Source organism: Perissodus microlepis, chromosome 7 (assembly GCF_051167445.1).
Source record: "Perissodus microlepis isolate ML-2025 ecotype Zambia chromosome 7, ASM5116744v1, whole genome shotgun sequence".
Lineage (NCBI taxonomy): Eukaryota > Metazoa > Chordata > Actinopteri > Cichliformes > Cichlidae > Perissodus > Perissodus microlepis.
The window spans coordinates 23,476,268-23,492,564 of record NC_140467.1 but is presented as its reverse complement, the minus strand read 5'-3'; the positions used below and the strand labels follow the sequence as shown (position 1 = coordinate 23,492,564).

The 16,297-nt window shown below is 39.3% G+C and overlaps 1 protein-coding gene across 2 annotated transcripts in view; it reads right to left on the bottom strand.

The window, feature by feature from the left end:
- Positions 1-15,839, bottom strand: part of LOC146383100 (suppressor of tumorigenicity 7 protein homolog) — a 55,452-nt gene extending 39,613 nt beyond the window's left edge. Inside the window, exon 1 of one of the 2 annotated variants that reach the window (XM_084934265.1) lies at positions 15,689-15,839. The gene's annotated coding sequence lies outside the window, so the exon portion shown is untranslated. The remainder of the gene's footprint in view (positions 1-15,688) is intronic. The other variant, XM_084934263.1, reaches the window with a different exon arrangement.
- Between the last annotated feature and the right edge of the window lie 458 nt (positions 15,840-16,297).

Below are 16,297 nucleotides of genomic sequence, written 5' to 3'. Positions count from 1 at the left end.
CATTGTTTTAGATAATTACAGACCCATTTCCAAACTGCCATTCTTTTTAAAAAGCCTTGAGAAAGTTGTCATTCATCACCTCTTTCAGTTGGTGAAGAGAAACAATGTCTTTGATAAATTCTGGTTACCGATGAAACCACAGCACTAAAACTCTATTACTGAATATTACTAATGGCAGTCAGACACTCGGATAGAGGTGAATACTCCTTTTTAGTCCTACTAGACATCTCTGACCATGCCACTATATTAACAACAGTATTTTCTCATTCAGTGCCTCACTCAAATTCCCTCCATCTGAATTCTGGCCTAAAACTGTGGTTCTTAGCAACTTGGTAGCAACTTCTTCAGAGAGGTCAGTCGTTACATCAGCTCACTCACTAGCAATATCAAAACATATCAGAATCAGAATATGCCAAGAACATTGGCATCATTTTGGACATATCACACCTTGCTTCCAGCAAAATTCAGAAGTCACTTTAAAATTCTATTATTAACATATAAAGCTCTACATGGTCAGACTCCTGTTTATATAGCAGAGCTACTGAGACATTATTACAGCAGACAGCCCCTCAGATCGTCTGATCAACATCTCTGTTCCATCCTCTTATTTTAAAACCAGAAGACACTTTTGGGGTTGTAGCACCAATATTCTGAAATAGCCTTCCTCAGTCCAGCCAGTCCAGCTGAATGTCTAGTTTGTTTTAAATGACTGCTGAAAAATCATTTTTATAGGTTAGCTTTACTTTAATCATTCTCCCATTACTTGTTGGTCTTAGGTTTGACTATGTCTGGTGGAACATGTATAATTATCTTTAATGAGTGGCTTCTATTCAAACTGTAAAACACTTTACACTTTAAAAAGTGCTATACAGACATTTTTATTACTGGACCTATCACCTAAATCAATAATGTAATTTAATCTCCAAACTCCTATATGCAGTCCCATAAGTAAACCCTAGACGTGTTTTTCTGTTTTTAAAAAGCGACAGTAGAAAATAAACCCAATCAAAAAAGCTGGGAATTTATTTTTGGTTGATTATTTCTTTATTGTAACGATGTTTCTTGGCAATAAATCTTATACCTTATATCTTATTTCTTCTTGGCACCATGTTTGCAATGAATATTGTGGGTACAGCAGCACAATTAGGCTGTGCAAATGAAAAACTTCCCAAATCTAGTATTGGCTCTTGTTCTAATCTCTGCTACCCTAGGCAATGATCATCAGGTGCCTGATTGGTGTCTGATTAGCAGCATCTTTGAGCATGGACCCTGCAACAGCGTTGCAACAGCATGCCACGTTTGACTGATCTGACACAGCTGTAAATGACTCTCATACTGAGCTAAAATGAGAATAGTGAACAACCCCAGTACGTTTTTTCCCCCCCGATTCATACTTTTAAAGGAAATCAAATAATCATATACAGTAAGTTCTATGTTATATTGAAATATTCAAAGTTTTGAGAAACAGAGTAGACTTGATAAGATGAACAAGCTTTGCAGTGCACTGACAATCCTTCCACTCTTAATAAAGACTCCTGAGATTCTGTTAATTACACAAGGGGCAGCTTGAGAGAGCTGCCCCTTGTGTAATTGGAGAGGTGAGGGGAAGCAAGCTGGGACTTTACAACATGCAACGTGCTCTGCTCTTATGTCAGATCAGCAAGGTCTGGTATTGGCATGCTAAACAAACACTCTTTGTTTGTACATTCATCATGTCCCAATCAGCCCAAATAGCAAAGAGAAGGAGTTTGGGTCTTAGGAGGTTAAAGAATTTAGATTTCAAGAAATGGAGAACAAAGCAAAAACTTACTGAAGTGACTTGAGGTTCTTTCCATACGGAAGTGTTGCAGCTGGGCTTTTACATTAACATTTTGTGTGCCTTACTGTTTCCTCTCAGTTCCCATTTTTGTTTCATTTAGTGCGGATGCTGATTAAGCATCCACAGTATTGTTCTTCTACTTTTCATCTTACGTATGTTTTTTGTACGCTATCTCCTTCAACACTGTTCAACTTAGAAAAAACATTCAAGCACTGTTAGATGCCTCTTCTTTTAGACATGTGTGCTTGTATTTTTCTCATTTTTAACTTTTATATTTTTTAAATTATTTAACTTTATTCAACAAAAATTTACAATGTATTTCAATGGGAGAATCTTCAAATTCTCATTCAACTTACTCCTCTTTTAACTCTACTTCCACATACACTGACCGACAGACACCATTCAAACTGTAAAATGAAGCCACAACATTGAACTATTTAGCTTGTATTTGTCTTTTTTAATATCTTTTATACTTTTTCTTCAGTTCCAGTTTAAGTTTCATGCTTTTTTTCACCCGTTTCAGAGTTTATAATGGGCGTGTATGGGACGGAATGTTAGACGTTAGAGTGAGACAGCTCAACTGCTTGAGTGGGAGCAAGGGAAAAATTTATCTTAAAATCTTCTCTTTAAACTGCTGCATTGTCCACAGCGTTTGGTCTACAACCATCATTTTACCCTCAAAATATCGCCACCATTGCCCTCTTTCATCCAATGTTATTGTTATTGTAATGGATGTTATGGTTCTTTCATAAATGCCACCAATGCACAGTCTCCTCCATGAAACTTTTCCATAGAGTCCAATGTTAAAATGGCTCCCAAAATTCGTCTGAAAATCAGAAGTACGGGCTGCCTTTACACTGTCACCACGTCCATATAATAAATTCGACAGACATGAGAACTGAGAATTCTGTAGACTGGACATTGCTGGCGCTCGCAGGGAAAGAATTTTGTCAATACTACTTGTAGTTTTCTGTTGGGAAGCATTTGTTTCGGGGCCACTTTTCTGTTTATTTAAACCAGCAGTAGACAGGCACGTGTGTGTGTGTGTGTGTGTGTGTGTGTGTGTGTGTGTGTGTGTGTGTGTGTGTGTGTGTGTGTGTGTGTGTGTGTGTGTGTGGGGTGCCACTGGCTGGAGTGGCACCCCACCCCAGGTGGCTCACACCTGCCTGCTTAATGAGCTCTGTCTGTCACTGCCAAGATTCATCTTAAAAACTTATCTTTCAACTGCCACTGTGTGCACAGTGCTTGCTCTACAGCAGGCATCGAGGGCCGGTGTCCTGCAGGTTTTAGATATCACCCTGGGTGAGGCCTGGAGTTCGACACCTGTGCTCTACAGCCATCACTTCACCCTCAAAACGTAGCCATCATTGTTCTCTTTCCAACAGGCTGTCTTTCAAAGCCCAAAGATGTAAACTTTTTGAACTGTGTGGATCCAAGTGATGGGAGTATGTTCTAAGTAATCCATAGAGATGAGTTTTATTTTCAGATGTATTTTGGGAGCTTTTTCCAAATGTTGTTTTGTCATCACTCAGCTTTTTCTCATCTACATTTTAAACATGTTCAGCTACTTTTCAACTTCTTCTGTGTGAATGTCAGCTTTCAACATTTCTACACTTTTGTTTTCAGGTGAAAAATTCTGTATTTTTCAGCTCATTCAACATTTTTAATTTAACATTTAGCAATTATTTCATTTCAGCTCAAAACAGTCAGCTATCATCAGCATTCACACTGCAGTTTGTTGAGAAAATGCATTTTCTAGTTTTAGTGTTCTAATGAAAACTACACATTTTGTAATAAACTGCCATGTCTCCAACACCTTTAAATGATTCGCACTCATTGGGGAGACTTTATTACACTTGCAGTGAAGTAGAGTGGTGTTGTCAACATGAAAAAACTTCATATTCCTTTCACTTTCCTCTGTTTTCTGTGCAAGTGAAACAGACATAAATGGTGGTAGTGAAACAGAACAGAGAGAAGTGAAACTAGCACAGCTGTAAATGACAGTAAAGGCAGGGGTACTCTTGTACTAAGAACAAATGAAACAAGTGCATATGAATAATGACAAAAACATATGAATTGTTTTCTTTCATTTGGTTGATTTATTTGACGGTGGCCTAGCTCACCCAACCAATGGTAATTTGAACACTTCTCAGGCATTGACTAAAAGAACAATGACATCTTTCAATGAATGCTTTACTTTAAACAGTGCTCCACACGGCCTCTCTTCAGTGGAACTGCATTCATGAGCGATTAATTCCTGAACAGTACACACCTCACCTCGCCTCCGGTTCCACCACAAAGTATCACCCCAAAAAAGCATCTCCTTCTGGTTGCTAAGCAACTGAAATAAGCGTGAGAGGAGTGTGGCCATCCTTCGGCAAGAGAAAAATGAGGAGAAGCATAAAAGGAGGAGGAGAAGGATGCTCCAGTAGAGTTGAATGTGTTGATAATGAGGTGAAAAAAAAGTATGAGCTTCACAAGACAAATATTAGAAAGAACCAAAACATTAGAACAATGTCACCTTGGTGGCTGAGTCTCATATGCTATATGCCATCCCACCAATATACCATTTTTAAAGAATTACAAGCAGAACCAATTATAAAAAGAATTAGGTACATATCCCAAAAGTGTCTGAGACAGAATTGGGGCAGATAAGCCTTGTTAGGTCAATGCATCTAACACCTATTAGAATTCACCCCCTCTTTTAGCTTAGCAGACTTTAGGATGAGACCAAGACCTTCCAACCATGGCTGGTGTCCTTTCAATGTTTCTGCAGAGTTGACACTAGAGCAGGGCGATATGACCAAAAATATTTATCACGACATACATTTGAAAATTCGCGATAACAATATAACTGACGATATAATCGACACTAGACAAAATACTTTATAACTCCACAACTTTATTAGTGCAAAAAAACACCCATCAATGTATTTTCACTTAAACAAGCAGCAGTTTTTATGTGCATTAAAGTTATATAAAAAAAATTAACAGTGCAAATGCAAATTCCTTGCTGACAGTTTAACCAAAAGACATTTCCAGTGGAAATTGGCCGACATATCCTCAGCATAACCATGTATAATATCCACAAAACTTAAAAAGAGGTTAAACACACACAATACGGTAATATTATGTTGAAGCACAGTACGTATCACTCCGCGAGGCTCCTGCCTACGATAGCCGTAATCCTACGACAATCCATCAAGCGGTGCGGGTTCGTAGCTTAGCAAAGTCGTACTAAAACATTTGACAGATTTTCGAGCGCCGTGTACCACATAAAATCGTTTCGAGGTCAGTAAACACAACCAGAATTCACACATAAGGCACACGGGATTATAAGGGGCACTGTCGATTTTCAGAAAAATCAAAGGATTGATTTTAAGTGTGCCGTATTTTCCAAAAAACACGGTAATAATGACGGCCCGCTAGCATGCTCTACCAAAAATAGTGCTTTGTTGTGTATCTGACGGACGAAAGCTAAACCAGTTCCACACCACTGAAGTTGCAGCATTTTTACAAACCAATTCTGGTTCATCTATTTCATTCAACGATCCACTTTCGCCCTTCTCATTCTCCGTCACCGCCATGCTCTTTCCGGCATGTGCGTATGAAAACAAAGGCACTGCGCATGTGCGTTTTACCCATATTCTATCGCGATATTACATTTTCTTATCATTGCCCAACATTATACCGGTATTACCGTGAACGGTATGATATGGCCCAGCCCTAGTTGACACACCATCAATCCAGCATATCAAATTTACCATTTGAATGATAAGTTGAATAGAAAGTGTTGGGTTTTTCTGGCCTGATGAGAATTAATTTAGAGCACTTCAAGTTAGCTAGTATGAGATATGGACTGTGCCCACTGGCTCAAACACACAACAACAGAATCTTTTTTTTTTTTAAACAACCATGTCCCCAGCTACTACTACCAGATGCTCACACGGGACAGGAAGGACGGACAGTGTAGTTTTCATTACCTACACATGGTCACTGTTCAAATGCAGTGATATGTTTAGCTAACTGGGTCAGAAATACTTTGTGTGACCTGATCTAAAGTCAGGACCATCCTTGCCTTATAACGAGCACTGATAAATGAAACTGGAAGGTCAACAGGACATTGAGACTCAAAGAAGTCTTAGCTATCTTCACAACAGAAAAATGAAACAGACATTTTTATGATACTGAACACACAAAATAATTATTACAAGATGCATTGGATGCATTGCATTGGTTGATTCGCGCCCTGCTGCAAAATCATGCATTCACTTTTATTTATGCCCGCCAATAAGGAGTAGCAGTATTCTCATGACTGATAGCTGTCACCAGATACTATCGCCACATCAGCACTGATACTGAAAGAGACAAAACACAGTGCCTAATGCTCCCCCTCCCCCCATCTCTCAGATGGTTGTGTTTAGTTTTACACAGAATCTTGCTAATTTTAATCAGTTTGCATAGATTCAAATACATGCAAGAAGTCAAACCTTAACAGCATTTAAATACACACCACATGCCATGTCATTCATCAAACTGTCTCTGTATGTAAAATAGGAAGTCAGAAAGAGGAACGGAGGGTGGGGAAATAATCACTTGCTTCATGTTGTCGTACTGTGGCTGTTAGTCTTCTCTGACGAACGTCTGTCTTTGGCATGTAGCAAATAGTAGTATAATAAAAAATAAAATAATAAAATAGTTTATTTAACATTTAGATGCTGGACCCAAAATCATGAATTCAGTGCTCTTGTTCTTATGTTTCATTATTCAGCCAGCTATGCTGAGAAAATGCACAAATCAACCAAACCAACCACAAATACAAGTGGTTATTATGTCAGCATCTTCTGTATGTATTATCTGTTTGTATGTAGTATCTTTATCACACCACTACATCCTGTATACAGAGAAGCTAGTTTCTTGAACTGCTGCAAACACCATCTGCTGCACAAACGTGCCAGTATAACATGATTGTGGCCACAGTTGATTAAGTGGTGTATTTTATAAGGCTGGTATCTTAAAATCTAAACAGTCCAACTTCCATTTTACATACTGATATCAAAAAATATGAAAAGACTTCCGTCTACTGAGCTACAGCAAGTTCAGGAGTCCATATTTCAACTTTGGGAAGAAAAACAAAAAACAGAAACACTTTTTAGCTTCTATGACTCTCTTTACCTCCCTACATCTTTCATCACACCCTTTCCTTCATCCATTCGCTTCCGCTTATCCTTTTCAGGGTCGCGGGGGGGCGCTGGAGCCTATCCCAGCTGTCATAGGGCGAGAGGCGAGGTACACCCTGGACAGGTCGCCAGTCTGTCGCAGGGCCAACACACAGGGACAGACAACCATTCGCACTCACATTCATTCGCACATTCACACCTAGTGACAATTTGGATTATCCAATTAACCTATCCCCACAAGCTGCATGTCTTTGGACGGTGGGAGGAAGCCGGAGTACCCGGAGGGAACCCACACAAACACGGGGAGAACATGCAAACTCCACACAGAAAGACCCCGGCCTGATGTTGGAATTGAACTCAGGACCTTCTTGCTGTGCGGCAACAGTGCTAACCACCGTGCTGCCCCTTTCCTTCATGACTGCTATAAATTCTTTGAGTGGATTCATACAGGACAATGGATTTTACCTGCATTTCCCTCATCAGTGTAAAGTCAGTGTACCTACACAACAGTCCAAAAGACTTTTCTCATTTGGCCGCGGCAGTTGTAGACATGGAAGGTCAGATATTAACCAACCAGCTGTTAGGCTTTGAAGTGTTCTTCTCAAATAACCCTTCAGTCTAAAGGGTGATCAAGGGTTTCTGATGTGAAAGTTCTCCCTGTGTATAGCTCTGTGCAGAAAACCACTCAGCCTGTGGACCTTTTCAGGCAGGGTGGAGCTGTATGCTCTGTCAAAGGTAGAGCTAACTTTTCAGGCTGAGATCATGTTACCAGTGTGCTGCACAGGTTCTAAATAAAGGTTTCTGACCAGTCTGATCTGGCTTTGTGGTGAATGTGTGCTGTGGTTGCCTGTGTCACATCGCACAGCTGACTCAGAGCATTTCTTATATTCTTCATTCAATCTGAGACAACTTGATTTTATGCTGTAGTGTTTAGTGTGTTTAGTAGAATGGAGGTGTGTGTGTTTAATTTCTCACTACACATATGTCCAAATAAATAAACATATATAAGAGCATATTTGATGTATTTTTGTTGTTATCAGAGTTGTGGACCTTCCTCTCAGTACAGAATCATCATTTCTCTATCCCAGGCTGACATTTTTGAAACATTTTCACAGTAGGAAAAAAAATTCTTCAAAGAGATTTTATTTCTGATGCATTTATTATTTCTCTGGGGAATATGACGCTTGGGAAAAATGCCCTGAAGAATGTGTCTGAATCCAACACAATTTATCACATTATCAGCCAGCAAGTATTCCCCACACAAAATTGTTCAATTATAGCTCTGCTGCATTGGTCACTAAGGGTTAGTAAGCAATGTTACACAATCAAAAAAATGGTATGTAAATCTTCCCTTTAAACTTCAATTTCTTATACTCTGACATTTTGAGTATTATAGCTGTGCATCAAAATGACGGTGCCCATTCTGGAGGTCAAGACTAATCGTGTTTCAGCAGTTTCAACACTTTACTGGTGAGGGCGGTCCTCATTACCATTGTTTGTACACTGTGGATTGGTTAGTAATCAACAACAAAAAAGGCATGTGTCCATCAGTCTATATTTTAGGTGACTTTATTTTACCACTAGTCTAAGTTTTTTCTTCCCTACCGCGCATGTACCCAGTGAATGTGCCAAGCAATCTATGAAATCATCAACTCTGGAGATTTCTGGGAGAATCAAGTTGGATATTCCCTTTCTCACACATGGCAAACAACAGGAAATTGCCCACTTCAGACACCTCTGGAAACACCAATCATTGGTTTAGGCGAGGGAACTGACACAACCCCCACTCATTAGCTGTAAAAGACCTGACTATTATTTTCCACTGTCACAGTCTGAGATCACACATACTCTGTCAAAAGAAGCTGGCAGAGCCTCCATTGGGTCCAGATAGAGTGAGAGCTGCTGCGTGTGTGTGAAAAGACTCAAGTGGTTGGATAAATTATCATTAATGAATCAGATACTCTGCACAAAGCCGTCTGCATAAGCAAATCACGAGCTTGTTGAAAGCAGACAATAGTGTAGTTTTGCCATCTAACACACACAGTGAGGAGCAGGCCAACATGAGCTTCAATTCAGTGTAATCTGCATTAAAATATGCCTCAATAGACAGTTTGGTATACTATATATGAGACACGGGTTTTACTTTTGCTTAACAGAGCAATTTATTACCACCATGTTTCATCATCACGAAAAAAAAAATAAAAATGAGAACATGCATCTTATACTGTGAGACAATTCTGCATAATGTTGCTATAAAGTCATAGTAACATTTGTTGAACTTCTCAGGAAAGTCAAGCAGCAGAGCTGATTAGTGTGCCCTGCATATTTACCAAGCTACCAAGTTTGAAAGAGTTGAATATGCATTAAAAATAAAATTGGTAGAAACTGTCTTTGTCAGGAGGTTTTGTTTTTGTTCACAGAAGATTTCCTGGCTTCATCCAAACAGAGGATTTAGTCACAGCAAAATCAGCAGCACTGTAATAAAATATTTCTCTAAAAAGTTTATAATTAGGGTTTATTCCACTGTATACAACATGTTTTGTAAGCAGTCATGCAGTTTTTTTTTTTATATTCAAGCGAACACTATAATGAAATAAGACGCCCTTTATCAAAACATAGAGCAACTAAATAACATGTTGTCTCGCTTTCCTACCCACAAAAGGGATTTGTTGTAAAGTTATTGCCAATCACTTTTATCACCTAAGGAAGATGCAAAAGGACAGGTTTAATGAGGGGTGACGGCTAACTAAATGGAGATTAGATGAAGCACCTTGGCCAGTTTTAAGGGAGGGAATCCCACAAGCTCTTATTTCTCATTGTAAAGGAGGAAATAAGAAGAAATATTATAAGCATATACTGGTGTCAGCCAGGAAGAGGAAGTGAAACTGTGTTATCAATTCAACACCTTGCATGACGTGTCCCATAAGATCAACTGTAAGAAAAGGTCAAGCATGACAAGCTGTTGTGTGTTATCATCTCTAACTGACTGCAGAATTTTTTTTTATTTCAAACTCAGATACGTAACAGCACGATGACGAGGGCACATCGTAGCTGTGGGGTTTCAGTTCCATTCAACGTTCCCACTGTGAAATGTAATGAAATCATATTTACACCCAGCTGAGACTGTATGTATGCCATTAGTTAAATCTAATAAAATGAGGATATGCTGAAGAGATACAAAACCCATGTTCAGATATCCAGTTTGGCTTGACATGATTTTTTTTTTCTTTGACCACATTTAGAAGACACCAATGTCTGACTCACTGAGAATTTTATACATGCTTTTCATAATCTATTGATTGTTCACTTCAAAACTTGCTTACATGCTCTGCAAACGAAGATATTTTTCAGTTACCAAAAACTCAGATCACTTTGATTAAGACAATAAAGGTGACTTATAATTATTATTATATCCAACTGTTTTCTTCCTAGCTTTGCATGATTTACATTTCAAACTAATCCTTTATAGCAGACAATCAGTTAATTTCCTGTCTGAAACAAACCATTTTAGCTACTCTACCTTTAAGCCAACTTTCTTCTGACTGGCTGACTCTGGCAAAGAGGAGGTTTAAACCACAGACTGTATATAAAGAAGGGATATAGTTTCAGGGTTTGCAAAGGAAGCCAACACAGATGTGCTTTAAACCTGCATTTCTTCCCTTACAGATAGAAGAAACCAGCAACTCTGGAAGGAAGTAATGGTCAGAACTTCAATAAATGGTGGATGGAAATTACTGATGTAGATAAGTAGACTAGGATATAAGCAGCTGCTTAAAAAGCTCGAACCAAGATTTAACATCCCAGGGCTAAAATTATTTTCCAATTTCAATTTCATTATACACAATATTGTGAAGCTACTGAAAAGTGACATGGCTAAGTTATTTTATCTACTGTTAAACTGAAATGCTACGCAGTAATGTTACAATTTTACTGAAACACTGTGTAATTTTGTGCTTATATTTGACTTATTGTTATGGGGTTTTTTCTAACACATATATAATCACAAAGTTTCTTGAAGTATCATGGCATAATTTTTGGGGCTACATTGCACACCCCTAATGCCCAGCTGTATAGAAGTCTTTGGGAAAAACAGCCCTTTACTTATTTCTTTTTTGATGCCACTTTGATGCTGCAGACAAAGTAGCACTGTGAGTGATGGTAAAAGCGTAGTATGAAAAGCATTTCATGAATATGTGTATGCTTGAATGCTTTGGTTAATAAGACTGGAAAAAAGTTACTGTAGCTCAACCCATCTGAAGCCAGGAAGGAAGCTGATAAAAGTGCTGATTGTGCAATTTAACAGACTTGCTAGTGTTACAGTTCTATTATTGAGACACAAGAGAATATGAAAGGCCACATTAAATTAATAATTAGGTGTCTGTGTAAGACATTTTAGCCTTATTATTTCATTTGGAGCCCTGGTAATGTTTAACTGTCCTGAGAGCAAGTAAAGAATAAAATACCAAAACGGTATTCAAATGTCTGCTTAGCCTAATTACAAATATTATACCGTATTTTCCGCACTATAAGGCGCACTTAAAATCCTTTAATTTCCCTCAAAAATCAACAGTGCGCCTTATAATCTGGTGCACCTTATGTATGAGTTTTGGTTGTGCTTACTGACCTCGAACGGATTTTATATGTGGTACACGGCGCTCAAAAATCTGTCAAAAAATGTTTTAGTACGACTTTGGTAAGCTACGAAGTCGACCACTTGATGGATTGTCGGAGCATTATGGCTACCATAGTCAGGAGCCTCGCTGAGTAATCTGGGTCTGAAGCTCTGTCCGCTTCAGGTCCTAAAGTCAAACAAACACTGTGGCATCACTGAGAGTTAAAAACTGTCTAAATTCTTTCATCTTTAATAAAATGATCAGTGTTGCTGCTTTATTAGGTGTAACAATTAAGTTTAACATCCAGGCATCCATGAAAACAGAATTTATTAAATTTAACAGAGTTAGAAGTTAGCAGGAAGTAAGCGCACTAGTTTCCACCTAAACATGATATAGCATGTTCTGACTGAGAGATTTCTGAAAAAATTAAACCGTACAGCTCTGCTATCACTTCCAACATAAATGGAGAGAGAAAACTAAACAGCAGTGACGTTTGTAGGGTTACTGAAGTTAGACTAGCTGGTACATAATGATGTGCTACGTAATCGCTAGCGACACAGCTATGTTAGCATAACATAAACACAGTGAAGCTGGAGGATGAATGCTAACTTTTTTCCAATTGATAAAAATTAAAGTGAGGGTTCCCGATGGTTAGGGACAAATGCAATCACATGGCAGGATGCTGTAAACAGACCAAACTTCAGTCAGGAGAACAACTGAGATAATCCATCCACAATAGAGGTTAGTCATTAATATACTGCAACAACATGGGAATAGAGCAGCTGCGAGAGAATTCAACATTAATGAATCAATGGTACAGAAGTGGAGGAAGCAAGAAGAATGAGTTGAGTAAAGTTTGACTTATCTGACTGTTTTGCTTAATGCGCCTTGTAATCCGGTCCGCCTTATGTATGAAAACAGACCTGTTCATCGACAGTTCACCTTATAATCCAGTGCACCTTATGGTCCGAATACTACGGTATAAGATCAACAGGTACAAGTACTAGGTGTCCTGCTTGAGAATTATATATTAAAAGGTTTTAGAACACTAAAACAATTTTAAAATTACTTGCAGCCAATTGAGAAAATAATAATGATAATTTAAAAAATAACTGAAATACAGTTGCTTTTTAATCATTATAATTATTATTAATAATATTTTAGGATTTTTGTTGTTGTTAAGATTCCCCAATTTTTCACTCATTTTAAACCTTTTTTTAATTTTATGAGACATTGTATAGCAGGAAATAAAAGAAAAATACTTCAATCTGTCATGTGTTGTTGCACTTTCTTGATGGGAAGTATCATCAGGTAAAATACACCCACCATTAGCGATACTGTTACAAAACCATAGGTTAGTGTTCTAGGGTTAACAAACGTTCGACACCAATACTATCCAGACATTGAGATACGAATGATCTTCCAGAAATGTTGATTCAATTTCCCGTCTATAGACAGTGATTTTGTACCTTTCAAACTTTTGGTAATACTTAAACCTCAATGTTAAATATCAATTTAAAGTTTTGTCAAAAAGTATTTATCTCTTTTGGGATTTTTTTAATTTCATTCCTTTGTTAAATCATTAACCAGCTGAGTTCAATTTCACTGTTGAATCAGTTCAACGTTGTGTTAATCTGTCTGGAAAAAGCGAAGTAAGCTCAAAGGCAACACATCAACAATCTAAAGAAACTCAAGAATAGATAAGTCATTGACATCAATCTTGAAAGCCATTTCTATGGCTCTGAGACTCCAGTAAACCACGAGAGCCATAACCCACAAATGCAGAAAACTTGAGACAGTGATGAATATTCCCAGGAGTGACCAGCCTACCAAAACTCCAAGACCACATCAGTGACTCATACAGGAGGTCACAAAAGATGCCCCCCCCCCCAAAAAAAACACATCTAAAGAACTGCAGGCCTCACTTAATCTTCACTCATTTAAAGTTGCTTTTCATAATTTAACAATAAAAAAAAGAGTGGGCAAAAATGGGATCAATAGGAGAGATCCAAGGTGGAAAAAAACACTCCTGACCAAAAAGAACACAAAGGCTTCACATGTACTAAAAAACATCTTGTTGATCTTGCCAGGGGGGGGATACTGGCCACCCTCTGCCAAAAAAATAAATCAACAAATAAAAATTGCTCCCCCTACCAAAAGTTGCTTATGATTTGGTTTTCTTATGTACCCATTTTCAATGATGTTAACTTTAACAGCAGGAAATGAACTATGCATATAATTCTTTTCTATAATTCTTGCCATATTTTTCAACTAACCTGTATTTGACAGCAGCATAATAAAACTGGAAATTCTGTTTTTGGTGTGCCACCCCAATATTTTTAGTGCCCCACATATGGCCACCACTATGAAAAAATTCTGGAGGCGCCCCTGTGTGGATGTGTGTCAAAGCAAGACACAAAACACTTTGTATCAATGAGTGTGAACAGGTGAAGGCAAGTTGTATGAAATGCCTTCAGTGCTCAAGTAGATTAGAATGGGTTATGGTTAATTATAAGGACCCAGTTACTTTCTCCACATAGGGCCAGGGAGGTTTGGCTAACTTCCATCCATCCATCCATCTTCTTCTTCTGCTTATCCGGGGCCGGGTTGCGGGGGCAGTAGCCCAAGCAGAGAAGCCCAGACCTCCCTCTCTCCAGCCACCTCCTCCAGCTTGTCCATGGGAACACCAAGGCGTTCCCAGGCCAGCCGAGAGATATAATCTCTCCAGCGTGTCCTGGGTCTGCCCCGGGGCCTCTTCCCAGTGGGACATGCCCAGAACACCTCACCCAGGAGGCATCCTTGTCAGATGCCCGAACCACCTCAAGTGGCTCTTTTCGATGTGAAGGAGCAGCAGCTCTACTCTGAGCCCCTCCCAGATGGCCAAACTTCTCACCCTATCTCTAAGGGAGAGGCCAGCTGACTTTCTTCCATTAATAAATAAAATCACAATTTAAAAATGATCTTGTATTTACTCAAGTTTCTCATACCCCATATCCTGCTTTGGAGTACAGAGCGCTGGAATTACTAGCTCGGGCAGTCATCATGGTAAAAGGAAGATGGAATTGCCGAAAGATTCTGTGGATGTTTCTATCGTGATTTCGGTCTAGGTTTAAGGACTGCTACATCCCTACTTAAGAGAATAATCTTTGATGCCTTTCCAGACTTCTCAGGGAGGATTAGGGTTTGTCAGGCAGCCAATTCAGCAGCAGCAGCAGCATTAACACCTTTCATTGCAAGAATAGAATAGAATAATAACCCTTTATTGTACAACGAAAAGCAGTGGGAAGGTGAGAGCCAGCTGCCGGCATGCCGTATTGAACCTGTCAAACTAACCTTTTACGCCCATGCTTTTTGTCATGACTATTCACTTTATATACGAACACACGCACGAATTCTTCAACCAGCTTATTTGTGCCTAAAGGCTCTCTTGCCCTCTCTAGCCGGGGCCAGCTGGCTTTCTGAAAGAGCACATTCTTCCATCTGCTGCTCAGCTCTCAGTCACAGGAGACGAATCCACCGGCTGCTGTGAAGGCACGGAGACACAACATGCCAACTACAACCCTGAGCTCGCTGCGAGTGCCCAGCAGAGGTGAACACCTCAGGTCCGCAAGACTAAGCTTAACATTTCTTAAAAACAAACAAAACAAAACAATAAGCAACACAAAGTTCGCTTCAAGAGCATCCCTGACAGAGGCGACTCCTGAAGTTAAAGGAAGAGGAAACTTGGCAAACGGTCGCTCTGAACTCTGGAATCACCGTTAACACGGACTCATGATGGAGACCATTAAAAGCAATACACTGCTCCCCACCTTATGCCGCTTGCCAGGACAAACTCATTCCACGGCAGCTCGGGAGCATCCTGTTCACTCTCCCCTGTGCATTAAACATCAGTCACGCGTGTGAGGGCTTCCATTTAAACTGGGCTCGGTGAGTCGTAGCCACTAACTCAACCTGCTAGCTAACTGCTAACAAGAGCTGCTGGCTAACGTTGGCAAAAACTTTAGAAAGAAAAAAAAAGAGAGAAGTGGAAGCGTTGTGGATGACAGCGTTGACAGGGATCATGTGAGACATCTTACCTCAATTTGCGTATGTAAAGAAACTGGTGGAAGACCTCTTCGTAGCTAGCATTTCTCCTGCCAGCAGTCCAGCATGTGTCTGAGTATCCAGCAGCAGACACTGTGTATGTGTGGACGTGTCTGCAAACGGGGCTGGAAGGCTAACCTTAAAGCTAACAGTTACCAGTTAGCCACCGGCTCGCTAACCTGGACAGTTAGCTCCAGCGGCCTCAAGGTGTCGCTGATTCACCTACAGCGAGCTGCAGAAAACACCGTTGAATAAATCCGCCTGTATGTTGATGATTTCGAGTTTTTAAATAAATATAGCCAGCAAACACTTTTTTGGAAAGATTTAAGCTCAATATGAATCATTCCTGTGATTTTTATAGTCATAACAATTTGTCATTTATTTTCCCAGTGTAAAAAACAAAAAACTATTATGTGTCATAACACTTTGCTTCATGACACCTTGTTTGTAGTTTTAACCTGTTATACACTTATCAACCACCCTGCCTTAGGAATAAAATCAGCAGTCTGTCAGCCGTCAAATCTAATTGGAAAAATTCCTCATACTGCACATGCAGCTGTTATTCCCCACAGCCATATTGGGATCTCTGCCTGCTGCCAAAT